The following is a 26,116-nucleotide window of genomic DNA, read 5'->3' as shown; positions in this document are numbered from 1 at the left end:
TTACTGAAAGGTGGCTTCGCCGCGCAATTACCACTACTTAGGTGAAGCCAAACAGCGCTCGTTCTTCCGCAGATGATTTTATCTACGTGTTATTGCTATTGAACTTTTCTTGGGGCTTCAGCAACGCAATTATTCAGGATTTCTGTCCTGCATTGCAGGAAAACAACAATAAAAAGCAGGCGTCTCCTAACACACAAAAACGTTTTACTGATTAACCTTCCTCCTTTATCTGCTTTAGATTATTGATGTAATCGTTGAATGGCTGAGCCCCAATGTTGTGGTGATGTTACGCTAGCGATAATTAAGTTGCGCTTGTGTTAAAAAACACGCTCTGAAAATAATGTTGCTGCTGAGGTAAACGCTAAACTCAATGTTCTCATCCCCTTCCCCTCTATATTTTTTTTCGCTATTCATGCCCTGGCAAGTGGCACTGCATGGCTTTGAGGCACAGAGAAAGAGAGAGGTGTGTGTCTAACAGCAAGATTGTAGAGCCAGGGGAGCTCTGGCGGCTGTGGCAGGCTTGGCTGAATCTCAGTGGACAAGGCCAACGTTCTTTGACGAGCGGATCTGTCTTAGGCTTGGCGCGCTCTTCCAAAATTGCACCACCACTGAGCTGGGCTTGCGTCCAACTTTTACACAATTTGGCGCGTCGATATAGTTCTTTCTTTTTTTTTAGCACACAGTCGGCCAGGTCCCAGCCAAGCATTGTGTTAAGTAACGTTTGTTGTAGTTCACTTCTAAACCTGAGCCCCCAGCTTGCTTTCGCGTTCAATATTTAATCCTGCTGGAATAACGGAGTACAACACTGGATGAGGCACTCTAGGCTGTCGTGGTTTCGCGTACCGTTAACTTCTGGAGATGCGTGTATACCCCAAAGCTTCCATTCGTTAATGCTCCAAATTAGAGGCACGCTACTACTTAGTAAACTGCTGCTTATCTAGAGTTGGCACCAATAACCCTCTGTATAACAGGCCTGCGGCGCTAAAACCGGTAGCACATTAAGATGACCGCAGCACAAGTAATCTACACATACTATAGTTGGTCAAGCTCGGCATATATGATCCTGTAGTAAGCCGTGTTTAACTATTCGAGCAACTGTGCCGCATTTGAGCACATCTACAACATAAACTTATTTCCGTCAATAAAATTACAAATTTATATACTTTGGACTGACATAGGACAGCCTCGTGGAAGTCAAATACCAAAAGAATAGCGCCATTTCTGGTGTTCGCATAAACGCCTTCTCTCATTACTTTTAGCGCATGAAAGATATAGTTTAGAAGGCCAGAAGATGTACACGCTTCGTTCAAGGAAAGACGTTGGCTTCGTCATGCTGAAAGTTTCTCTACGCGACACAAGTAAGACACTTGACTATGGCGCCATTATTTGCGGCTCTAGAACTTCTGGCATCCTTTCGGTGAACGACAGACCAAATCAAGCCAAGTCACCGAGAGAACAGCGCAAGCGTAAGATCTTCATACGCATAAAAAAAAAAAAGAAGGAAAGCAACACTACTCGACCTAAAGTGGTCATCCAGGCTAGGGTGGCTAGAACCGGCCGTATCCAGGCTTACTCCAAGTTTGCTTGGAGCAGTGCAGTGTCGTGAACGAAAAAAGAAAATGGGGCAAGACCATGCGAAACCTATAAATGTTCACTGAAATTCGCTCTAATTTTGGGGGGTAAGGTGCTCAGGACATTCTAACCGATCCAGAAAAAAAATTATTGAAAAGCAAACGTATCGAAAAAGTAAGTAGACAATAATATGTTTATGGCCACTGGACATGCCAAACTGTGAAACCTTATCCAAACTGTGAAACCTTATCTAGAGCCTACTCAAATGGTGTGATCGTAAAACATTCGGTGCAGAGTGACATAGACTAACATGTCCTATATACTTGCTCGATGCAAAATTTTGGGAACCTATTGTTGAGGTCTCGAAACTGCGATTGGCGTTAAGTATTCCTTCAAAAAGCTGATTCTGAGAACGAAAGAGAGCATCTGTCGCGCGCGTAATGTTCAGGAAGCGTTGGGAACTAGAGCGACTCATACTAACCATATGGAGGGATAACGTCGTCATCGTGGGTCTCACGAGTCGCGGTTCTCGCTCTAGGCCTTGCCTTCTAGCATTGCCTGAGACTAAGCAGCCTTGTCTAAATTTGGCCTGTCGTTTCATTCTTGCAAAGTCACGACATCACGTATTAAACAGCAAGTTCTTGAATATCACACCAACATGCACGATTCACACTGTTCAATCGCATAGAAGCACCAGATACAGTTTCCTTTTCTTTTGCAACAGCAACAATAGCATCGTGTCAATTACATTTCTAAAAAAAAGTTGAAGAAAAACACGTCACGCCTCCATAGAGGCCAGTTTCGAAAAGAACCTCTTACGTAATGTTGTACATAATTCGCATGGTAAACTAGCACCATTCATGTGGTGTTCTGGGTGGACAAATAGTAAGTCCACGTCATTCTGCGTGTTGCTCAAAAAGACCATTGGACACTCACAGTTCATTAGGCAGAACACCACGTGAATGTGCTTATTATCTATGCAGACGAACGAGAACGACGACACGCGAGCACCACTTCAACTCATCTTCAAATATCGTGTCGGTGTCGTCGTTCTACGTGTCCGCGTCAGAGCCATCTGCTTTCTGCATCCAGAAACAACTATTCAAGCTTGCTACAACCACAACATATGGAATCGTTCAATATTTAATCATTCTCTAGCGCATTACTCCGAAGGCTGTGCGCGTATAAGTTACAAAGAAAGAGAGAGACAGAAAGAGAGAAAAGCAGGAAGAAACAAAGACAGTTTGGGGGTCCTCGGGGACTGACCTGTTGTTGCTAGCAGGGTGTGGAGAGGAGGAAAAGGCGCGCCGTGGAGAGGCGGCCCCCCACGGCCCGCTTCTTCGCTCCTCGTCCTGAGAGAAGAGCTTCGCTCTTGGGTCAGAGCCCCTGGCTCGATCGAAGCGCATCGGGGCTCTGATGCCTGTGTCCCCTAAACACCCACCACCACCACAGATAAACTCCTCCTCCTCGAGGACTTCTCTCGCGCCGCACGGGGGCACCGTCGTCGCCAGAGAAAGAAGCCGCAGGGGGGCGGGGGGGGGGAGGAGAAAAAAAGGAAAAGGGAATAGGAGAGGGACGTTCGGGGAAGGAAAATGGGCACTGAGGAAAGAAATCGGTGGGAACAAGGCGGTTGGCGAAAGGAGGGGCTTGGGGATAAAGGGAAATGTAAGATCGAGGAAGGGAACGGCACGGAATGTAGGGAAAGGTATAGGGAGGGGGAGGGTGAAAAACAGACGTTTGAGGAGGAGAGGTGCCCAGAAATAACGGGGAGAGGCGCGGCTGGGAGTGGTGAAGGTGAGGCCTGGGGACCGAGGAAAGTGGTGCGACTAGGTTAAAAGGGGAAAAGGACGTGACGATCCGTGCGATCCGCGAATTAGGGATAAAAGGAAACGAGAGGACGCGGGCATACGAGCACGAACTGATAATGAAGCTGGGCATGCGATCAGGCTGCCTTGGAGGGACGATGTAGAGACGGCGCGCAAATGTGGAGCGTGCTATAGATTGTTTTACGAAGCATTGCTCCAGTTTTAGAAAATGAGTGCTTTTTTTAATTGAAAAGCAAGAAGGGCAAGTGACAACACGGAAGCTGCAGGTTATCAATTAATAAGCAGAAGCATTCTGACGGTGACCTGAACTCGTCAGTGCGAAGTCAAGCAGGCGTTTCGCACAAACGCGTTGGATAGAATCCTGCACCTTTACTGCGCGTCATCGTATCAGAACGCATTCGTGACTATACTGTGTGTTAAAGCAAAACAGACTTCCAGCCCTGATTTCGAGATAAACACGGTAAGATGACACGTAGCTGTCATTCCGGGTCACATTAAACTGGTAGATTGAACGCTATGCGCAGAATATGATGTTAAATGCGATGTCGATGAACTTCTGTTGCGTATCATTTGATAACATCTTAAGACGCGTATAGCTCCATTGGCGATTCCAGAGAACCACATGGCGGCTTTCTTCTGGGAGTCTGTGATTACTGTGATTTCGTGCGTCTAATCACGGGAACGTGCGGCTAGACGGAAACGCTGTCCGTGTTGATACTTTATTGGAGCAGAGAGGCAAACCTCAAACCCCCATCCACATAATGTCCATGTTCCGGTGAGGAAAATGCGCAATGACAGTACTTTCTCGTATTTTCCACCTCACTTGAAGCTGGCCGCTATAGCATCCGTATAAGCTGTACACCGAAAACTGATCTGCGTGCCGCAGATTGCGACTACAGAGCACCGCCTCTTAGCCGAATAATGTGATGTAGGTTAGGCCTAACCTCATTCGCCCGCTAACACGCGATGAGGATGCCGAGTTTGTCAGGCTTCCATTCCTCTCCGTGAAATTTTATTAACGCCGTCGGAAGTCGCGGCAGCCGGCGATAGGTACGCTGCAAGGTATGGGCGCACCGGAATCTCACGAGCAAGCGCACGGATCATGTCGTGCGTGGGCACTGTGGTAACCAAGAGGCAAGAACAGGCAGACACGCGAGAGAAAAGAAAACAAGCGTGCTAGTTCGTGGTGGAAGACGTTTCGAAGCACAGAGCAAGGGTATACGAGGTCAGGAGCTAGGGACGACGTGTGCCTCGGCGTGCAGTCCTTCACGTGGTCGCGTACTTTGTTGGCGACGGGGAGCGGGGCTTCGGAGAAGGTCTCGGGTAAAAGCACAGGTAAGGGAAGCGGGAGGGCAAAGGGGCGTCGGGAGGAGGGCAGGGCAGTAGATGGGCGAGAAGGGGGGGGGGGACCAAATGTTTCGCTCCTCTCCGACCTACAAAGAGAGGAGCGCAGTTTAGGGCCACGAAGGCTTTCGTGACCCCGCAGAGCTGGAAGCGAGTATATGGTATGAACGCGCGAACGCGGACTCCATGCGCGAGAAGCAAGAAAAAAAAAAAAAGAAAAGAAAAGAAAGCGTGGGCAAAGTGCCGCAAATCACGTGGTTCACTCTCGAAGCGCGAGTTTGCCATACATCTATACCACTCTCCGTGGTCTGCTCCGCCGCATGCCGACACCGCCCTTGTCAGCCTGGTTTCTTTGACAAGTAATCCTTTGACAAGTAATCGGCGTTGCTCAACAGGCAAGAAAACACGACATGCATCAATAACCAAACGAAGAGCCTGCGATGGGCAATTCTTTGCCGGAGCATTACGCCAAAGTGATGATGATGATGATGATTTATTGGCATCCCCTTTGAAACGGGGCGGCGACAAATAGTCACCTAGCCAAAGTGTTTTGGTTTTGTAGCGCCCTCTTCCGGTGCCCCATTGCGTGCTCGGAGGTCTACGCAAAATACTGCGACTTCGAAATAACACCGCAAGTCCCACTGTTTTGCGTAGGCTTCCGAGTATGCATTGTGGCACCTACTACTGTACCTAGTACTGTATAGGCAACAAAGAATATGCATACAATAAGGTGAAACACTGATCATTCTGGTGCAAGAATGATGTAATACGAGATACAAACGCACGCAGCAACCACCGTCTGTTCCTTTAACTATTTTCTTTCTTTTTTTTTTGGCATACACTATTCAAGACCATGGAAGAAGGAAACATGCGCGACATCTCGTACAGTGCTGAAGCTACAGCTTCGATTCCACCCAACGCAACAGGACCAAGCCATGAACGTTGAAAATGTGCTAAGTATTAAGGCTGCAACAATGAACTCGGGTCTTTAGCTATACGTAAATAGGGGAGAAGAAAACAATTGCAAAGTGAGCACCAGAAAGTTGGCTTCTTTCTGCAATGATATAGGTGTTCCAATTAAACATCGTGGCTAATCACTGCAAGAACACTGGACTTCATATTCCCGGACAAATATTGCACCTCCAGGCATACCACATGCATGCAACTGCATGCGGTATAGCCGCAGTGCGGCGGCGAACGTAAAGTACCGAAAGAAACCAGGCTGATCCACGTGCGCCACAGTTATTTTTTTTTCCTGTTAGCACTGGCATGGCTTCAGTTGCTGCCGCTGAATTAATTATAAGCCACGAACCAAATATTTGTTTTTCACACTGCATAGACAGGTTGCCTGTCAAGTTCAAGCAAGGCCGGTATTACCGCCCTTCCCCTCAGCGAAACTGTTTGCTACGGAATTCAAGTGGGCATAGCTCCTAGCGGTTGTTGAAAAGAACAGTCATTGACTCTGGAGCGGCTGTGCTGATAATCGATTGCTCTATTGTATACAAAGCACGTGCGTCTATTTAAATGTCAACAGGCGAGCTTATAATAACGCGTGCAACACGACCCTCGCAGGGATTTCTTTTTTTTTTCTCTATCTCTCTTTTTTTCACTTCTTTGTTTGTACGTTAGGCTGCATAGCTCAAACGAATTCCACTCGTGTCCGAGGTCAGGCTGATCGACCTCAACGGTGCATCTTGTTGCGCCTTCGCTTTAAGATTCAGTTGCGCGTTCTTTCGTATGCAAATATTTACGCTCCGTCTTGTGAACGTGTATAGATTCCGAGGACGCCATTCCGGCGCGTCCTCGGACCCGGTTCAAGACGAATCCAGTCTGAACCGGTCCGTCTGCCACAGTGTGCGTTCGCGGCAGCCTCCGTACCCTCAAACAGAAATGACCTTGCCTAACCACATTATATTCCGCTCACCACTTGATAAACAAAGAAAACAGAAAGAAAGAAAGCACTAACACGCCCGGAAGGGCAAACAAGGTTTAGAAAGAGTTCTGGTTATGGGCAAGGGCATGTCAAGTTTTTTTTTTTTTCTTTCTGTTTGACTCATCTTCAATTCGTAGTGAAGCATAACCTTTACGATTCGCTAATTGATGCGTCTAAGTACGCTTGCACAACAGTATATGCAAACAGCTACGTTGTGGTATTTGAACGACGCTTTTTGAAGGCTCGATCGCACTTGGAGAGCAGAATGAACAGTTCAGACTTTCCGGAAGGACTCTGGCGGGCGTCTGCGTACAGCGAACCTGAACATATATGCACGTTATTATGTCGGAACTCAGAGGCAGTGTACATTTATATGTTGAGTTTAACGCTTGCTTTTTCCTGCCGTTTGTTATGTGCTGTGACACTGGCGGTTATTTTTTTTATCTATCGCTTGATAAAACGACGAAGGCTAAGAAAACGAAGTGATGCTATTCTGCGAGGTGCATCACTGCATACATGTAATCGGGGGAAAAAAAAAAAAGAAACTAACAAATGAAGGAAATACATTGCCGCATGCGAGGCACGAAAGTCATAAGGCAAAAATGAAATAGCATAGCCGGGCTAGCCGATTGAATATTGCGATCCATACTACGATGGAGCTAAAAAAGGATATGTCTGATGCGCACTGGGAACATATAAAGGACGCTTAGCTTAACACAACAAACTTCTGTGTTTGTCACAAATGTGCACTTCACTGTCCCCTGACTGCTGTTTGAGCCATGGAAATTTATAATCACAACATAGAAAGGCAGCGTTGGCCACGGGCGACTGTGGACATGTGTCCTGACAAGCTGTTTGCGGTAGCGTTAGTGGGTCAACGTGGTTGAACAGTGGCTAATTCGGTGTTTTGCTCGTGAATAAGAATGGGGGAATAGCCTCAGCACGGCCGCTTCCACGAGACGAGTAGCGACACGGATGCGTGAGTGGCCTGTAAGCAGGGGATCTAAATAAGAACAGCAATGTCCTATAGACACTGCATTCTCTCTGCTGCATATCGATGAGATGACATAAGGAATCGTACATTGTAAAAGATATATTGCAGATAGCTAGCGGAGCATAGCGGAGACGTAGCGCGGCCGTTATATCGGAACAGGAGCAATTATTTCGTTTGCAACTACCGTACTTAAAGAGTTTAGCGCAAAGCATAGACGCAAAACCGAATACCGGAAGACGTATCCGGTAACAGTAGTACAGTTAACGTCACGTGAAGCTGGGATGAACCATAATGTGCTAGAAACGTTCTCGTGTTGCCCTTCTTCTATTCTAAAAAAAAAAAAAAAAAGAGAGATACGAAAATACACTTGCGATGATTACGTCGCTGCTGACACAATTGTCAGCATTCACAGTTACGAGTCATAGCACTAAGGTCCCTACGCGCTTTGGTTCAACGCAACGTCACCAGACGTCACCACTAAAACTGGCGTTTGCGTCTAGTGTTCAGGTATGCGTATTATGCTATATAGCCTGGCAGTCAAGCAGCTCTCCCTTCTGTAGGGGTAAATAAAGAGATTTCGTTACACCAGGTATTTCGCTGTACGTACACAAAAGGCACGGTGTGTACGGCTATACTACTTGGTCTTGTTACAAAGCCAGTGGTTCGATGCGCACACTGCTGCAGGACAGCACGTGCGACAGAGCAGACACCGGAGGGTTCAAAGAAAACAAGCGACTGGTTTCGAACACGGCGGGCATTGGGTATACGCATAACATTGTTATATATATATATATATATATATATATATATATATATATATATATATATATATATATAGTACATTGGCGTGCAGATAGATACCTATGCAGAGACACAGAGCGACCGACACATGATCTCTGCCTCTCGGTTTCAGAAGTGCGAGGCGAACGAGCGCCCACGCAAACGGTGGGGCGCGAGGCCGTCGGCTGTGTGTGTTTTGGCTGGAACAGAATGCGAAACAAGTCAGCAAGGCATTCGCGACACGACACCAGTACGAGCTTTACCTTGACCGAATGACCAACCTTACCTGTGGGACACAAACACACACAGTTTTTTTGCGCCGCGCTGGTGACGTGCGCGCGCACATGATACACACACACAGAGAGAGAGAGAGAGAGAAACGTTTTCGAGGCTTGAATGCTCGTGGCGTGCGTGTCTTTTGACAGCCGTTTACGCACCTGAAAACAATACATTGTCGTGGTAAGTGCGACGCTAAGGCCGCCGCCGCCGCCCCTACCCCTACGCCCCCGTTCAGATACTTCCCCTCAAAGTCATTAGGATCGCTCGCAGCTGTCACGAGTTCCCCTTGTGAAAGGTGAAGCTCTCTTTACAGGAGGGTATTTTAGCAGCAACACTGACGAATAGCTCGGGAGGAGGGCAGCTCGGTAACAGGTCCGGAACGGTGACGCATGAGGTACATCATCGCTGCATTGACGACGATACCTGAATTGTATAAACCGTGGTATTAACCAACGGCGCAGTCCCCTCTGCAAGTTTCCGGGCCGCTTTACGCCTGACAAAAACTGGCAACGCTGACGACGCGCTGGCAACACTGACAATGCACTGGGAACGTGTTACTGAGCTGGGTTACCGTCAGTCCGGTTGCAGAAAGGTTATTCCCAATCCTTAAAGGGCGACTCGCCCTCAGACTCAACAGGACACTGCGGCCCGGACAGCCGTTACAGGATCAAGCGCCGCATGTGTATTACGTGGCTGGGGCCACGCAATACATACCTGCACGGTACGTGCCCCCCCCCCCCCCCCACCCCCCCGAAACTCCCCTCGCACTCATTGTATGCAGTACTTACACAGGTGGGTGACCGACCCCCCAAAATTTTCTTCGACCTCGTAGACAGTCTTGTGCACGTAATCACTACGATGCAAAACACTGCAGCACGTGAAAAGCTTTATCATCATCATCATATGTTTACATCCACTGCCAGGACGAAAGCCTCTCCCAGCGATCTCCAATTACCCCTGTCTCGCGCAAGCTGATTACAGTTGTATAGCAGCATTTAATTAACCACTTCGAGAAATCTTCGCTTCACACAGATTTCAACATCTGCGTTGGATTTGCATGTTATTTTTGCCTTTTTTTTTACTAAGTCATTTCAGACGAGAAACCCGAGGTTAACAACCTTTACAGGTGTGGGTGTGGGGGGGGGGGGGGGGGGGGAGGCTGATGGTCCTGCGCGATCGATGAATTCAGCGAGCGAGAACCGGACGCGTGCGGTTTGCCCAGAATACGGTCACAGACGCGCGCGGAACACCCAGCACGAGCGACGTGCCAAACGAGCCACGCGTTTTCCGTTCAAGCATGTCGACGTCCTTTGTTACACGAGTGCCGTGAAACGAGGAGACTCCCCTCCGGGGACACGTGCGCTGGCCACGTCAGACTGAAATAAACGAAAAGGCCTTTGCGCGGTGTCAATAGCGTTATCGCTGCAGCCTGCTGTACATGTATAGTGCTTACACGTGCTGGTTCGAGAGAGAGAGAGAGAAAGATTAATGGTATCTATAGTAGGATACAACTTAAAAAAAAAAAAAAAAAACAGCAGTTGGCAAGAAAGGCACACGGATCGCGCAGGGTTGTGTTACTCCGCCAGCCAATCGCAGAAGCAAACAAAATCGTCGTCATGAATGAATGAATAAACTTTTATTTCCCTTCTTAAGAAAGGGGAGGCGCCAGGGGGTGGGGGGGGGGGGGGGGAGAGGGAGGCCTGTGTGCTCCAGTCTCAGCACCTTGTGCTGCCAGACGTCCGCCTACCAGTCGTGGTAGGCCTTCGCTACCTCCTCAGCCCACCTCAGGACTCGGTCCTGCAGGGTGGGATCGGAGATGCGCAGGGCAGCGTCACACACCTCCTCGCTACTAATTAATGGTTTATGACGTCATGTGACCTTTTCTAAACGGCGTCGTACTTGATACGACTGTACTTTTCATGCTTGTATGCTCCACTATAACAGACGAGTGAAAACGCATGAAATTACGCGCTATAATACCATTTTTGTGGTTAAAGCCTTATTAAGGCAACAAGGAAAGTTTCAAGTACGAACTATTTGCAGCCTCGCGGAGGAACAGTGGCTGGCGATTATGAGGGCGTGGGCGGGGCTTCACTGCAGACTGCAGAGTTGTATCCGACTATAGAGAGGTCAGCCAGGCTTTGCATGCTACTTCAGGTGATACGGTGAGGGATGATAGAGAGGTAGAGAGGGCGAGCGAGAAAGAAAAGAAAGCACACACACACACACACACACACACACACACACACACACACACACACACACACACACACACACACACACACACACACACACACACACACACACACACACACACACACACACACACACACACACACACACACACACACACACACACACACACACACACACACACACACACACACACACACGCACGCGCGCGCGCGCGCGAGCGAGCGAAAGGCAGTTATAGAGTGTCCCTGAGGCGTGTAATTTGCATCTCGCAATACTATTTGGACACAGCGGAACCCCGCCGAGGATGTTTTCGCGTGAGCCAATCAGAGAGGATATCACGACCCTGCGAGCCAATCAGACCATGCAGGTGACTACTGCCGACAACGACAGCGAGCTGTCCAGAATTGGCCCCCGACTAACTTGCCTCGATCCGCGTCTAAAACGTCTCAACGCCTGGCAACGTCTCCGGTAACACAGTCTCACATTTCTTGCTTTGTTATTTTCATGTTCAGATGGGTAATATCATTTTTATGCCTTCTGTTCCTTACATTCTGAATGTTGTAATGAGCATTGATGTGCTGCAGCCTTTAATGCGAATTTCCTATCCTTTTCTGTATTACTTCTGTTATATCAAAATAGAAGAAGAAAAAAAAGAAAAAGAAACGACAGAGGTTCGCGGGAAATGATAAACAATGGCCGATCAACGAATGTCTCTGAAGCCAACGTTTAGAGAAAAAGAATTGCCTTAATCAGGACAACAACCCCTCCCGATCACTCTGTTGTCTCGTAGATTCTCCGCGTTATCGATACAGTTCAGGCGTTCACTGAGAAGTGAGACAGTTACGATGATCGCAGCATTTCACTTTCGTTCCTCTTACGATTCGCAATAAACTACTACTACTACTTACTACAGCCCGATGTCCCTTTCCGTGTACAAGAAAGTCTTTCTGCTGCACATAGCTATAGCCTCTGGAGATTCCTCCAGCCGACCTGCGGGAATGAGCTGTGTCATCGTCTGCCCTCTCCTCTTCCGTCGGTTGTTCCATGTAGTGCGATCGGAGAAACGATGGCGTATAAGACGCGCATGTCACGCTTCGTATAGCTGTTCGTATTTCGGTGTTACCGCGGCGCCTCCGAGTCTCGCACCGTTGCCGAATTGTTTCGGTTATTCTTTCTTTTCTTTTCTTATGGCCGCGCTCCTCTTCACCCTGACGAGGATGCCGCTTGCTCTTACCAGCTTACTCACCCCCCCCCCCCCCTTTCTCTCTCGCTCCCTCCCCTCGCCCATTTGTACCATCGCCCTGCTCTGAAAAGAGAGCAGCGGTGTAGGGCCACGTGACGCTGCATCCGTATACCGGCTCAACGCCAGAAATCACCGCCCCGCGACCGAAGCTCCCACTGCAAGGTGTGTGGACCCCGCGTCCGCCGTGTGCCCCATTGTGGACGGCTCCGGCCTGCCGCGTAGATGGCACGGATAGAGGAGGACGCGTGGCAGCCGCCTCCTATTTTCGCTCGACGGAGCCGCGCTCGGGTGCTGACGTCAGAGTAAGGAGTGCGGAAGCCAGCGAAGGGGGTTCAGTGGAGTCATAACCTTTTTCTATTTTTTTTTTCTCGAACAGCGCGCGACGGATCAAGGAGAGGCGGTCCCACTTTTCAAACGCGAGGAATAAAAGGGCGGCAAAGGATCTTCGCCTCGTTTGCAGACACATTTTAAGAAGCCCATATGTCGACGTTTCTCGCATGTCCGTCTAGTTTTCTGTTCTCGCGGCAGGATTGTCGTGTTCGCCATCATATGTCGAAATTCACTGCACAGAGCACGGGACTAGTGTAAAGAGATGCTGCGGTGGCAAGCGCGAACGAAAATAAAAATAATAAAGAAAACAAAAGAAATTGGCAGTGACAGACAATACTAGCCAAGACGCCGAGTAGTTTCTTTCGCAAAAAAAAAAAAAAAAAAAAAAAGACTTTCTATCGCCCGTGGACGCTATAGCCGCTATGCAAACCAACAGAACAGGTTGCTCGATCTATCAGCTAGTTAATGTATACAGAATGCTGTTTACTGCTTAATTAATCCTTCGTCAAGCCTCATTCGGCGCCCATTAAAAATGCGCTTGAACAGTGAAGGACAAAGACGGAAGCATTCTACTTTTTTTTTAATTCTCTCTCTCTCTTCATTCGCAAGCGAGGAGAGTGGGAGCAACGCCTCCGAGCGGTGGCGCCGGTGGGAGAGGCAAGGTATACGGGCAATGAAGAGAGGAGGCGATGTTCCAAGTGCTCCGTCCGCCCCTTCCCTCTAAACCACCGCATTCGTCGACACGATGGCTTAAACCCCACGCGCAAACGGGAGTGGCGTTCCCGAAGCATGCGCCGCCGCCGCGTGACCGAGAATAGACTCGGCAGGCGCCTCGCGTATACGGCGACGCAGGCGCGTCTGGCGCGCACGCCTTCGCAATGTAAATAGAGCGGCCAACGATGAAAGGCGTCCGGCGGCCGAAATTCGCAAGACTTGAACGGATACGGACGCCTCGATACACCGTCTCCCCGTGTATGCCCTTGACATGACAACGTTTATAACGGCGCCATTTTTCACAACGTGGAGGTTAACCGGCGCTTTTTTACCTTGAATACACACTTTTACCTCAAGGGCGCGGGGTAAGGCAAAATTAAAAAAAAAAAAAAAGACTTCTTTGTTATTTGCAATTTTGGAAGTGTATGTCTTTACGCACATTTTCCATATTCGCACTTCTCTTAGAAAGTCTTATTTCTCGCTGACTTTTCTTAGAAAGCCTTATTTCTGGCTGAAAAAAACTTTTTCCGTAAGCAAGTATATAATGAGTGAATACGCCCACTTTACGAATGCGCTCCGCGCTTACCGTTCATTTTTCTAACAAAGAACTTCCGACAGGAAAACCAAAAACCGGAATCAGCTATATGTACGCGAAATTGTCTCGCAACTGTTTCACCGCTGATTTTTCAAAAGTCAAGGCAACCCAAAGACGCTGTGCACGTTTCTCTCCCGCTTTTGTGCTTCGAAGTGCGTCTACTAGAACGCGTTTCGTTCCTATAGCTGCGTTCCTTGCAACATTGAATGCGGTTGTTTCGTTCATAGAGTGACCTTGAATTGGTCTAGTACATGTTCTAGTACACTCTAGTTCAATGATGGTAATATCGTGTGTGCCACCATTTTGAAGTCATTAGGACTCTGAAGTCTGGCCGCAGCACGCTAAAATGGCTGAAAGAAGTTGACCACAATCGACAATACAATGCGGAGAGAGCTGCACCACAGCTCAGAAAAGAGGCAGGCAAGCAAGACGACAGGCTCAAATGCGAAAAAAAAAAATGACTTCGACAATGATTACCAGACTGGTGGCTACTATAGATATGACTTGGAACGGTGTTGATGGCAAAAAATGTGTGATTTTCATGTGTTTTCTTACTTCAAACTCAATTATCTCAGAACCATGTTTTTTATTACACAGGTACTCTTATTTCCTATGTCTTTCCTAACAGGATAACCGGTTGATTTTATTTCCCTGTCATATGTATAAGTGTAGGCAACTACTGTGCTAAAATTGAAAATATGCACCTAACGGTTTTTTGTGTTACAAATATTAGAAATATGCAAATAAAGCCAGAATTTAGGTACTAGTGTGAACAATTTCACCAAAAAATCCATTTTAGTCGGATTTCAATAAGTCTAGTACAGTTAAAAGAGCGCAAAATTTAGAAAAACAAATGATATATGCATTATGCGGATACCTCTTTTAGTTTTAGAGAAAACGGTTCCTCAATATGGTCAAAAATACATGGAAAGTATAGGACTTACCCTGCGCCCTTAAGTATCCGCGCAACTAAGGGCCACGCAACGAGAGACGGAACGAAATATGATAGGCGTTGTAATGTTAAGGGGCGGGAAGACAGCGCTGTGGATTAGAGAGCAAACGGGGGTTAGCAGACAATCTGTCTGACACTTCAAGAGGGCGAACTATATGAACTGCAGTTAAATTTACGTAGTTTGTCTATGCTGTTCCTTGAGCTACCACGATTGGCAAGTCACCTGCATCGCGATGCAGAATATTCGGTTACGGGAACCTTGGACCAGGTAACCATACTGGTTGAAAAAAAAAAAAAAAAGATTGCTGACAGAATGAGAAGCTGCCGGCTCATTGAGTAGGTGGACCGGCCGCCTCGGTTCTTTCCTCAGCTTCGTGGCTCGCTAAAAATGAAAAAAAAAAAAAAAAACGTTCTTGAACCTGAACCTGGATTTACTCGCGCGCTGGTACAATGCGTTTACTACGAGCACAAGCCGGTCGCGCAATCGCGCGCGGTTTACTCGGAACATTACGAACTCTGCACTGTCTCTTCGAGCCCGGATTTGTTTGTTTTTTTCGTCAGCTGCCCCACGGAGCGCATGTCAAGACACCGCGCACGACGTGGAATGAGTTTACGTTGAGTCCGTTTTCTGTTTGTGCCGAAGTCTTTCCTCGTCTCCAGCAGAGCATGCAGCTCATCCCCGAAAGGATGGCTGCTTCTTTCCCTCTCTCTTTGTGCCCGTGGGTATTTCCAGCGCCACGGTAGTAAATAGAGCACTCTTCAAGAGAGGCAGGCTGAGCGGGACCAGGGGTTGAAGTGCGGATGGAAAGAAAGAGAGGGTCCCGACTCCATATTTATCTCGAGACTCCGGGTCTTGTCACCCCTCCGCATGTCCTCTCCGCTTTGCTCTCTCTCCTTCGCCCCGATCTTTTCTATCCTTATACCTCCTCGCCGACCAAAACAGAGCGGGGTCACGCGACCCGCTTGGAGCTATACACTGTGTCACTGTCCACCAAGCTGTCGACAGAGAAGACTTAACACCTAGGCACATGAAGAGTAGCGTGCACTATGAGAGGGGCGTCTAGGAGCTTTAGCTATAGTCGTAAGAAATTAGGACGTTTCAGCGTGTCTTAACCGCTATACGGCTGTACATTACCACAATTGACGGCTGCCATCTGTTCCGTTCGGTAGCCCGCACTTCGTGATAGAGGGGAGGCGAGAAAGAGTGAAAACATGTAGTATACTATAGTTACATATTTGGTAAAAGACGTAACGTTAGAGGAAGCGGCGAATTTGTCTAGTGAAGCGTTCCTGCTTTGGCAGGCTCTGCCATGTTCCCAACATATAAAGACGTTTGTCAAAGCTCGCCTGGCCAGCACTTGAGCAGTCGTTCCGCTGACACGATCGCAGCTGAGCTGAGTAGCAGCACAAATGCACAAGCGCATTTCTGGCGCTGCTCAGCGGCCGAGCGGGGCGAAATGCAAAAATGAGATAACCAGAACACCATTTTTCTTGAACTCAATCTAACGGGAACAATAAAAACAACTTGTTAGTAGAACAAATGTATCACGAAAATTTGGAACGCCTTTCTGCTTGACGCCCCGACAACGGCGAAACAAAATAAAGAAAATATAACAACGAGATAACCATCGGCACCGAAGAGCAGCTCTGTTTGATGTATTGAACGCGATTTCGCAATGCCCCGCTTTTGCACAGCGTCCTCACGATCGCGGAAAGAGTGATCGTCGGTATAAAAGGGCAACCTAAACGACACGTGCACGTTTTAGTTAAGGGGCGAACGTTGCCCCGTTGGCGCTTTATTCTGCGCTCGCCACGCTAACAGCTAATCGCGAACAAAGCTACAAACGGTAACGCGAGGAAATAGCGCTGTGATTTACAGGGATTGGCAGGTGCGCTGTGATTCATTTTTCTATGCAAGGCTTGTTTGCAGCGGTCCCTATATGACTTCGCTGGTTGTACAAAATGTACATGCAGGAAGGAACTCTCTCTCTCACTCTCCACTCCCCCCCTCCCCATTTTTTTATAAAGTAGAAAAAAAAAGGACAACTTCGAGATTAGCTGACGTGTACGATACAAAGGTTCAGCAGACCGCTATAGCGCCCAATATAAGCGAGAGTTGCTCGTGCACTATACGTGGCACTTCGCAAAGGCGGTAAAACTGTACGCTAAAGTGGCTGTTTAAGGTTGAGGTTGATTCCTACGGAGCGATGTTGTTCGCAGTTTCGAGCGAGGTGGAGAGAGTCCGAGATGAGGAGAGGAGGTGCAGAGAGATAAAGAAAGAGAGACAGACAGAGAGCGAGACAAATAAATAAATACACTTTCTTGGCGAGCCGGGATTCGAACCCGGGTACCCTTGGTCCGAAGGCGAGCGTCATAACCACTATAGGCTATACACACCCACGCTTGCAGAGAGCTCCGCTGTTTCATAAGATTTCACAAGCGTGGAACTGGCTTATTTTTTTTTTTCTTAACCAGCTGCGTTATTGGAAACTCTGCCAAGTCGGCTGAATTCTGTCATCCCGGAAAAGCAAATCACGAGCCGCATTTCGCTGCACGTGTAACCATCGGAGAGATCCCGACATATTTCGGAGTATTATTTTCGACGGCATTTTCGACGTATTCACACGTGACTCCCGATCTACTTCCTACGCTACTTCTGGCGTATATTCCGCCACGACGGCCACGTATTTTCGACGTAGCGGTGGTCGGCGTCGGCACGTTAAGTTTACGGTAAATTACGCGATACAATTACGATGACCGCATCGTATAATCAAGGGCGAATTTTATTTCACGTGGCTGGCGATTAATACGTGCGTGCCGCGGTATACGCTCATTACGGCCGCGACAACAATGTGGTCACATTGTTGTCGAAACGGACGCTTGGTGGCGCCGCAGTGGATTCACGCTCCACGTAGCTGCACCTTTAAAAACTGTTGCGTCCACAGAACGACAGTTGTGTCGAATGCATGTATGCTAGCGCCACATCTGCACACACTTATATATAGCTAACGCTGCTATACCGGGTGTTTCAGCGAACACGTTCAAACAATTTTAAAGGTTGCCTGTGGCGGATAGCGCAATTCTAGCTCATGAGCTGGTCTATTCGAAGAGGCGGACGTTACTTGAACAAAAGATTGAAATGCATAATCGACTAATTTACAAAAATTCACTAACTAAGCTTTTAACTAATTACCTTATGGCACATATTGCCATTCACAAATTCTAGCCGTGGAGTTCGCAAGGTGGATCCACTGGGAACGAATCCTCAGGATGACGCCAGTTTCGAGATATTAATTCCCGAACTTTGCGGAGAAATGCATTGGCGCTTCATTTACTTTTGTGCTTGAATGCAAAAAAACAACAAACGACGTTTTGTCAAGAAAGTAATTGGAACGGCAATGAATTTCTGGGCAAAGTTCAGAAATTAATATCTCGAAACCGGTGTTTTTCTTCCTTCAGTTCAATTTCCCGAGAGTACAGAGTAAAAATGTTTGCACCCTTAAGGGTGTTAGTTCGTCCCGTCGTTCCCTCCTCTCTCTTCCTGTCATCTTTGTGTTCCCCTTTCCCATTCCCCGTGTAGGGTACCACCGGACGTTATTCCGGTTAATCCTCCCTTCCTTCAGTTCAATTTCCCGAGGTACAGAGTAAAAATGTTTGCACCCTTAAGGGTGTTAGTTCGTCCCGTCGTTCCCTCCTCTCTCTCCTGTCATCTTTGTGTTCCCCTTTCCCATTCCACCGGTGTAGGGTAGCCAACCGGACGTTATTCCGGTTAACCTCCCTGCCTTCTGCTTTTCTCATTCCTTCTCCTCTCCCATGCATGGCTAGCATGCATCCTGTAACAGTTTGGACACGACAACGAGCTCAAACTTCCGCCGCTACGAGAGAGGCCGCAGTCGAATACTATGCGATAATTCTGATCATCTGGTGCGCATCGATATATCTGACACGATATTTTGACACCAATTAGCTATTAAAGTTCATTTCATGCGGTTTTCCTGTCGTCTGTCGCAGCTATATCGTCATGTTTACGGGCCACAAAAAGTCGACAGAAAAGAAAGCTTTAGTTGCCCCCATCAATGATTCGACCCTATCTTTAATAGGTAAGGGTGTCAGCCACTTGGTACGAACCAGCAACACTAATTATGGGTACAAAATGTTTTACTGTGCTGCACGAACTTAACCCGAAAGCGAGAGGCCGTACACCCCAGCGAGAGCCCTGGACTGAATTCGTGGCAGCGTGGCTCGTAAAAATTCCCGAACGCGCGTAGAAAACGGAAGCAGGTGCGCGTTCATTCAAAATAATTCCTGTGACCATGACACGTGTAGCGTACGAATGAAAATTGTTGCTGATTCGAGCCCTGCAACCACGCTGCCGATGTGTAAGGATATACGTCGAGCTTTGTAGTGCGATAAGCGAAATACGCTATACGGTGAATCATTACAATGATGTTTAATAAAAGTGAAAATAAAGGGTGTTTCACCGTTTCCAGCAACGACGTGCTATCGTACTCTGGTGAGTCAATCGAATGTTTAACATTTGAGCAGCGAGCTCGATTTGTGAAGCAAAGAGCAATTGAAAAAAAAAAAATAATAACACAGAAACGTTGACAGAAAAAAAAGTAGGCCGCGCTAAATATGGATACTGTGAACCGTCGCTATAATGAAGAAAACACGGATCCTACATGTGTTTCATAATGGCTTCACCGCAATACAGCTCTGTAATGCGGCGAAGGAAAGAGAAAAATTTTCACAAGTGCTAAGTGTAAACAACGTGTCATTAATAAGTATAATTTGGCAACACCACCATGGACACCCGAGGGGCAGCGGGGACACCAGAGCTTTAACCCGGACTGGTCCGTGGGTTGGGGGCTCGCCGAAGAACTCCGTGTGCCGAAGATGTACAAGATCGGCTGTCCGCTATCTTGTATGCTAACTTTTTCCGGCACGGGAGCTCAAGCCTCGGCGGCTCCAACCCAGGGACCACCCTCGTTCCAGATTTGGTGTCCCCGCTGCCCCTCGGGTGCCCTGGAGACCCAGCACCGCTCGTGTTATTATAATCTCGCGTGCTCTCCGGAGGTCTCCATTGGCCGTTATTATTGTTTTGTGTTTTCGCATGCTAAATGACGTCACCTCAATACATGTTTGTATTGGAGTGAAGCTTACTACAAAGATGATCCGTCATTATGGAACGCTTGCAATGCCTATATACATTTCAGTATTTCTCTCGAGAAATTGGAGGCACAGCTATTCACGCGGATTCAAAACTATTTCCATCAAGAATCGCATCACTCTACTGTGCGTGTGTGTGTGGCGTGTTTCTATCACATTTTTTTTTCATATCTTTGTATCACATTCTCTCCGGTTGCCAGTCATAATAATCATCATCCCATTTATGTCCACTGCAGGACAAAGGCCTGTCCCATCGTTCAACAATTACACCTGTCCTGCTCCAGCTAACGCAATCTTATCCCAGCAAATTTCCTAATTTCACTCCGCCACCTAGTTCTCATGCCGTCCTCAACTGCGCTTGCCTTCCCTTCGCACCCAATCTGTGACTCAGACCATCGGTTATCTTATCTGTCCTACGCATTACCTGGTCGCTCACAATGTACCGTAGAAGACCTGATTCTATATTAGGGCGAAGCTCCTTATAGCGGCACCCTCCGTCCCCGTCGTAGTAGTAGTAGTAGTGTGTCCAGTCTGAGAAAAATGAGAAAAAATTTCAGTTGTGTCCGTAGCGCATCGAACCAGGGACCCCTCGCTCCGAGCCGCGCGGCGTTAGTTAGACAAACGCACCACGATGGCTATAAATACCCAACATTAACAGGCCGCGTTTCTAGCGCGTTTCTAACGCGTTTGTGCTAGCGCGTTACGGCCCGTTTTGTATCTCTGTATTTCCCTCTACTGGTCACCACAGGAGACGGCGATTTTCTCTAAAACGGAACTTCGATAAACCACCGCCATTTTTGACGTTAATCTGCCACCGTGCGCTGGCGGTTTTCACTTGAAAGTAAGAAACTTCCGCGGGTAAGCTCACAGGACGCGCGTCTCCAATTTCAGCGATGCTTAGTGAATCTGCGGACGAGTCTGACGCATCGCCTTTTCTTTGAGAGCCAACAGTCGTGCCCTGGAATGCACCGTGCACGAGAGTTTTGAGCGAGTTGAGCCGCTTTTCGTCTCGAAATCGGGAGGGACCTTGAGACCCCGTGAGCACGAAAGCTATTTAGAGAGCGCCACTTGGGCGCACCGCTGCGCTCCCCCCGAAAAGCAACAGTCTGTACGTAGCAGTGCGCCCGACTCCTCTGCTGGAGTCCGCGCGTAAACGAACAAAGGTCGACATCCGCGCTTTGTGACAAACAACCGATCGCCTTCCTGCGTACGCAAACGATTATGCAGCAGGGCAAACGAACATGCTACCTGGTGATCCATATTCAAGCAAAACGAAATGGCGCTTGTGCATTTCACCGGTTCGTCCTTCACCGGTTTCTGCGCTCTATAGCTTCTTGAATTTGAAGTGGAAAGCACTGCTTTTCTGGAAGCTACGCAGTGTGCACGGAAGGCATAAGTGACTATGGCGTTCCCATGCAGTCACCATGGCCGGAATCGAACCCATTACCTCGTGTTCAGCAGCGCAACGCCCTAAGCCACTGAGATATTGCGGCGGGTGTTTCTGAAATTGAACAGTCATCCTAGCCATGAGCTCAAATGTAGCGCGTCAATGAAACAACTTGCGACGACTCATTTCTTATACCACAATTTTAGTGAGCACTGTAATACAAGTTAAGGGTTGGATCTGTATTAGTGCGTGAACGCCCATACCGACAAGGACGTGTGGACAGCCCGTCGTGTACGTTTTGTGGCTCCTGCGAGACAATTGAAGATCTCGTTTTAGAGTGTCCCGCATTCGTTGCGCAGCGCGCATTGCTATAATTAAGGAATATAGACTTATTGGACTGCAATGTGCGACCCTTGACGATTGCTTGTTTCCGAGGGGGTGCGCCGCTCGACGTGACCAGGCCTATCGAGCCCTGTTATAACATTTCCGAAGGATACTGACCTGGCCTCCCGTTTATAGACATTATTTGTGTTTTTGTTTTGTTCTGGCTGTGTCTGCGTCATTTCTTTATTTCCTCTATTCCCTCCTCCTGAAAGAGTTGGCAGGCGTTGTGCCCCTCTCGGTGGCAGTTGTCAGCTTGCTCCCTCCCTATTTCCTTCGTGTCCTTGTGTATATATGTGTACAAACCAAATAATAATAATAATAATAATAATAATAATAATAATAATAATAATAATAATAATAATAATAATAATAATAATAATAATAATAATAATTTTAGTGCGAAATAGAGGCAGGGGTGACTTTCATGTTTATGTAAATATATTGTTGCCGACTAATTCAAGGCCCAAAGTAAAGAGGTCAAGGGCGTGAGAGCCGCATAACCGTTCCGGAAATTAAATTTCCCCTTGGACATTGTTCAACAGAGAACCCCGTTGTTTCTATTTTGGGATCAGCCATTCTCGGCTTATTCCTTTCATGCAGGTTGCCGCGTTGTTGCTTTGCAGAAGGCTACAGTCACGAAGGCGACTTCGAACGCCTTTCGATCAGCTCGACAGGCCCAGCTGCCGCACAGAGTGCAAGGGCGAACACACATCGTGCCTCGGTGCTGTGTTTCTATTTCTTGCCGTTTCTTTTTTATTGCTTTTTTCCCTTTAATTTTCCTGTAATGTTTTGTGGCGTTTCGAACACCTGCGCTGTCGTAACGGAAACGCTTGCGGAGATACATGTGTCCCGATTCGAATACAGGCGTCTGAGCGTCGCCGAACACGGAGGACAAAACAGAACGATCACATGAAAAATGTTGAAGAAAATAGAGAGAGAGAGAGAGAGAGAGAGAAAGAAATGAATAGAAACAAACTGTCTACACATCGGTTTCAGTCCGAGAGGCCCCGAAGGAATACATTAGAAACTTGTTTGCCTGCCGGTTCGTTCATTTTAATGTTTGTAACTTGTTTGCCAGCGCATAGTACACGCCAAGCCATTAGATTCTCGCCCCCGTCGTGAAGCAGTAATTATTGTGCAGGAATAAAAGAGTAACCAGAAGATATCACTGTAATGTGCTTGTTCATTTATAAGTATTTTTTTATTATGCACAAATTCTATTTGCTCAACACTTCTTTATTCATTGTGCAAGTGTATATTTGTACATTTCATCGTTTTCTTCTATTGCTTCTTTTCTTTGCTTATTTTCTTTGCTCATTTATTCATCTCATTTATGTATATTCGTTAGTCAATAGAATGTCGGGAAAAGCCGGCAACGAAAGTTGGAAACGTTTCCAGTGTCATCAATCAATAATCAATCAATCAATCAATAACAGTCGTGTACTCAGTAGTTTCGATAAAGCTCTAGCCTTCACCAACCAGGGACTCAATGCGTACGTGGCGTTCGAGCTTCGCTTTCTGTCTGGTGGCGCTACAGTCGCGTTAGCACTGCTATCCTGAACCACATAAAATATTAAAAAAGCCACAAAACAAATTTAATGTAAACAAATAGATAGGAGGCGACAAATGATGAAACACAGACTTTACGCAGCCGACTGGACGACAGAGCCTTCACGAAGAAACAAAAAATATTGAAACCAAGAACTCGACTGTCATCCCCCCCCCTTCCACACACACACACACACACACACACACACACGTGCTGCCACAACGTGGCAGCAGGGCTGTGTGCCTGTGCGACGTGTCTTATGAACGCTGTCGTGTGCGTGCGCGCGCATCTCTTAATCTTGCGTTCTTTCTCCATTCGCTTTTTTTTTCTTTTCTTCCCCCAGTGCAGGGTAGCACATCAAGTGCAACTTGGTTAACCTGGTTAATGTTGCCAAATGTTGTGTCGCCGGCTTCTCCACAAACAATAGATCGTCCAATGAGTAAATTTGTTGACAACTTGATGCGCATGATATGGAAAAAAGAAAATAAACGAAGAACGATCCGGCAATACAGCACATTTCGTCTTCGCTCTATCCTTTTTTTTTTTTTTTTTTTTTTTTATGGAGACTGCATGTGAGAAGGTACAGAACGTGTTTGCGAAAATAGAGCCGAACCAGATTCCAACCAGATCACCTTTTTTGCCAGTGCAAAGTAGCATGAGAGTCTTTTTCCGCCTTTCTTCGAATAAACGTACGATCAACATTACCACACTCTATATACGACCACGGTCAGTTTTAGTCCTTCTCGAAGCTCCTAAGGCGTTGGCTCTTAGTGGGAATTTATGCAGTACGCTTATAATGCACTCCGCGTCTTCGGTGCAGCCGGCTGTGCGTGCGCTGTTTTTTACCTCTGGGTGCATGCACAAACTTAATTTACACCGCGTGAAAGCGGTTAACGGGCGTTGTCGCGAGTCGGAGAAACGCACGTTGGGGAATAAAGCAGCAGCAGTAGTGTCAATATTTACTTTCTCATGCGGTGGTAAATTAAAATGCACCGCGCGGGACACTGGGAATGACTATAAGCTGCCGATTGACGAAAACGAGAAGCCGAAGTCAGCTCTTGAAAAGCAGAGCTGCTGTCACCATGTTCCACCATATCTTACAGCTTGAACGATTGGTTGTTTGCCACGCGTGTACCAGTATGTAGAGATGTTTGCGCTGCCATCACCAATTTCCCGCTCTAATTGTTGTGCCGCCTTTGGCTCGCGGAGTGGCCCTGAATAAGGCTCACTCGTTCCTTATTGCAAAGGGGCTATTGAACAGTTTCAGTGGCCCAATGGCCCCGAAGTCGACACGTGTTCGTGACCGTGGATGTAGACTCGGTGTGCATCTTCTCGTGTGCGCGCAACTGCTCTTTCTCTTTCACCATCTGCCTCCGTCCATTTATCACTTTCCCCAAGTGCAGGGTAGCAAACCGTGCACATGGTTTAACCTCCCCGCATTTCATTTCTTTCCTCTCTCTCTCACGCGCCGCGGTAGCTTATATGTGGCTACGGTTTAGCGCTGCCGAACTCGAGGTCCCAGTTTCGAACCCGGAGGCGGCGGCCGCATTTCGGTGGGGGCGAAATGCAAGAAGGCTCGTGTACTTCGATTTAGGCGCATGCTAAAGAACCTGAGGTGGTCAAAATTAATCCGGCGTCCCATACTACGGCGTGCCTCATAATCAGATCGTGGTTTTGGCCCGTAAAGCCCCACAATAATATTTTTTTTTTCGCTCTATCCCATTCGCCGATTTATGTTTCTGGCCTTTCCACGACAGCAAATTCCGATGCGGGGAAACACTGAACACGTTCCGAGTGTTTGCAGACGTTATTTATACTCCAGGGCGATTAGCAGCAAGGACGTTACTTGACACAAGTGGACAGATGCATGCAATTGATTTACTAAAACCTTGGGACAGCAATTGCGATGCAATCCGAACCACGCGAAGGCTGTGTCGCTTTACTGACGCCAGTCACGGCTTCTATAGACGCTGTTTCAATATTTGGGTTTGATTTGTTTCTTTCTTTTTATCGAAATGCTTTTTTTCTTATTCTTGTCGCGTCCATTTCACATCATTTCAATCAGTCCGCCTGAAGCATATATATAGCAAGCCCTGTACGAAGCAGGGCTGAGATCTTCAGCTTCCATTAAACACGCTCTCTCTCTCTCTCTCCTCCCTCGTTAACGGTACACGAATGCATTCCACGTGTAGGCGGCCACACACAGCTTACGGAAATCGTGCTTCGTGTCATAAGCGCGCCGTCACCGCGCCGAGAACGCCCAAAATAAGTTGCGCGCATTGCTGCGGCGTTGTAACCAGGGCGTATAGTACGACGCATTCAACGCGTGCTTTTGTACCTGCCGCCGTGCGCAGCCATGCGATACAGACGCACTGGCCACCTGGTGCCCTCCATACAGGCAGCTCGTCTAGAAACAAGCGCACACGTTGAACTATGCGTGACTACGAAGCGCGGACAAGATTATCGCGAGACGCGATAACGACACGCCAGCAGGTGCAGACGAGCGCCGTGGCACCGTCTGTTTATACAGCGCCCGTAATTGGTGCGGCGACAGTCACGTGACGTTTGATTGCGATTAATCGGGCGCGTGCGTTTAATGACGGGTGTCTAATGTCCCCCCAAAACCTCGGGGAGGGGGGGGGGGGGGCTTTTTATCTCCCGAAGGGTTCTTTCAAATGCAGTGCATAACTGCACAAGCGCACGAGCGTTTTCGCATTCAGTCCCCGTAGAAATGCAAACGCAGCAGCCGCGGGAATCGAACCCGCGACCTCGTGATGCGCGGCAGAACGCTACAGCACTGAAACATTGCAGTCGGTTCGCGTGTATACTTCGTAAAATGCGTTCTACGTGAAAATGAGTAGCTGGCGCT

The 26,116-nt window shown here is 47.8% G+C and overlaps 2 protein-coding genes across 2 annotated transcripts in view; one reads left to right on the top strand and one right to left on the bottom strand.

The window, feature by feature from the left end:
• LOC119461495 (sodium- and chloride-dependent GABA transporter 1-like) overlaps positions 1-26,116 on the bottom strand; it is a 59,581-nt gene that overhangs the window by 23,149 nt on the left and 10,316 nt on the right. The window lies entirely within an intron of this gene.
• Positions 15,738-26,116, top strand: part of LOC119461488 (procathepsin L) — a 392,372-nt gene continuing 381,993 nt past the window's right edge. The window contains exon 1 of the mRNA XM_049673126.1: positions 15,738-15,743. The gene's annotated coding sequence lies outside the window, so the exon portion shown is untranslated. The remainder of the gene's footprint in view (positions 15,744-26,116) is intronic.

This window comes from Dermacentor silvarum, chromosome 8, assembly GCF_013339745.2.
Source record: "Dermacentor silvarum isolate Dsil-2018 chromosome 8, BIME_Dsil_1.4, whole genome shotgun sequence".
Classification (NCBI taxonomy): Eukaryota; Metazoa; Arthropoda; class Arachnida; order Ixodida; family Ixodidae; genus Dermacentor; species Dermacentor silvarum.
This window is presented reverse-complemented; position numbering and strand designations above follow the sequence as displayed.